Below are 2234 nucleotides of genomic sequence, written 5' to 3'. Positions count from 1 at the left end.
TAAATAATTTTTTTACTTTTATTTTGTTAGTGTTGGGGGGGCTTGGGGGAAACATCAGGGGTCTAAACAGACCCCTGACATTTACCTTTTAAAATAGAAAAAGAAATTGAGGACACAAAGTCCTCAATCTCTTTTTCTGCAGTCTCTGTTCTAAATGAATGGAAAGCACTCAGTACAGAGGCTTTCCATTCATTCAGAAACTGTTGATAGTAAAATATTTACTAGGGATGCACCGATACCGGTATTTTGGGGGTTCTCAGCTGCCATTGGGATGTGCGGGATCCCTTGTGTGTTCCTGTGCCTTTAAGGAGGTTGGGCTTCCTCCTGACAAACCTGCACCCAACTTGAAATCTTCTGCCCCCATGTGCTCACAGATGGTGACTCTCATAGTTTAGAGTTAGGACCGCACTATAAGAGGTGCCTTGGCGCGGCTGTGCGGCTTTCACATTTTCTGCAGAAGACGTGTATCCAAACCTCTGTTATTAACCTTAGTGGTAAGACAAGTTGTTTTACATGCTGGTTTGTGAGTGTGCCATGATACCTTTCTACTGTTTTACTGTTCAAAGCCCATTTTGTGTGCACCTTACGGTATAGCTGGTGACGAATTGTTGAGTGCGTTTGTCATTTGTTTTGCTTGACATACTACTATGTGTCCCCAGTTATTTACAGACACTGGAGTGATCAGACGATCACTCCAGTGTTTGTGCTGCACAGAGGATCGGTAAATATCACAGATATTTACCCATCCTCCGCTCAGCCACGCACAGAGCCGCTGTAATCCTGAAACTGATCTCTGATGGCTCTGCTCGCCTCACCGCTCGGTCGTCCTGACAGCTGCGGCTTCTCTCCTCCTTACCGCTTAGCCATCCTGACAGCAGGCAGCGCTCCCTCCTATGCCCCCCTATGTATTTATTTACAAAGTATTTGTTTGTAATGGTTAATTGTGACCGTTAATGATATGCCGTCCATGGCAGTAAATGATGGGTGGCAGGAAATGATGGACAGAATATTATTATTTCCCCCCCCCAAGTGGCGGAACGCCAGGGCCCGGTCGCAATTGCGGCCGCTGCGACCCTGGTAGTTCCGCCAGTGGGAACAAAAGTAGCCGCCCTCCAGAAGGAAGGACAGTGTCAGCACCAATTTAGAGATTATTTGAGGATCTACAGCTGAGGGATAAACAAATAAGCTACATTTACTAGTTCACTATATTTCACAAATTAGGGTACTTGAATGCATTTTTAAGAATTAGCTCCTGACTTTAGTGTCAGTTTAATGACCTGTTTATGTTAAAGGTACTATTTACAAGGTACTCTTGCACAAGAAAGAGAAGACTCCAATTTGACCATGCTGTTACAAAATTGCTACATCTAATTAAACTAAATATCAACCTTGTATGAAGATTTACTCTGTTTGCACTAAGGATTCAGATTAAATTACTTGATCGTACTATAATGACATCCTGTTTCTGTGACTCATAGGGAGAGAGAGCTTCTCTCTTTCATTTTCAGATCTTAACTGAACAGACCGAAGAGAGAAGCTGATTGGTTGCCCTGGACAACTGCTCCAGATTGAATATATTACTTTTTAATTTTTTATGGTGTTGATAAATGCAAAAATTAGGTTTCTAGAAGGTTACAATTGCTTCTTGCAGAGTATTGTTACATGATTAAGTGATTTAAATATATATTATGTTTTTACTATAGGACATTTATTTAGGATAAAACAATTACATTTCAAATACTTCATGTGTTATGTTACTACTTGCTGCTAGACTTGTTCACAGTGTAGCTGAAAGCCCCAGGCAGTAGCTGGCAAGGGACAAATTAATATGACATGAAATATGTTTAACTCTTTTATGAAGATTAAATCTTGTCTTTATTATGCACCATAAACATTTTTTGTTTTTAAAAGTGTATGTAAAGGCACTTTTTGTAGTTTTGGATAGAATAGGGAAATGTTAGACCTTCTGTCAAGTTTTATTTGCTATTGGTGCCTTACCTGGGGAAATTCAACTGCTATATTTGTCCTGGTGAACACTGTGAACAAGATAGAATGTAGGGGGAATCGAGATTTTTTTTTGAGTTGTCACCAGAACAAAGAGTGAGGGAAAAAAATTGTTGCTAAGACGCTAATTCTCTAAGATGGGAATTCCCTCCACTTTGCAGAGATTTCCTGTTGCATCATCAGGACAGGAAGTGGAATCCAGCCAGAAGCCAGCAAACAACCCCCCTCCC

At 40.9% G+C, this 2234-nt stretch overlaps 1 protein-coding gene across 1 annotated transcript in view; it reads left to right on the top strand.

Moving 5' to 3' along the window:
- The window catches only part of LOC108803096 (protein FAM83C-like), a 25583-nt gene that overhangs the window by 16626 nt on the left and 6723 nt on the right, over positions 1-2234 (top strand). The gene's annotated exons all lie outside the window — the stretch shown is intronic.

Source organism: Nanorana parkeri, unplaced genomic scaffold, assembly GCF_000935625.1.
Source record: "Nanorana parkeri isolate BGI_ZX_2015 unplaced genomic scaffold, ASM93562v1 scaffold3386, whole genome shotgun sequence".
Taxonomy (NCBI): domain Eukaryota; kingdom Metazoa; phylum Chordata; class Amphibia; order Anura; family Dicroglossidae; genus Nanorana; species Nanorana parkeri.
This window is presented reverse-complemented; position numbering and strand designations above follow the sequence as displayed.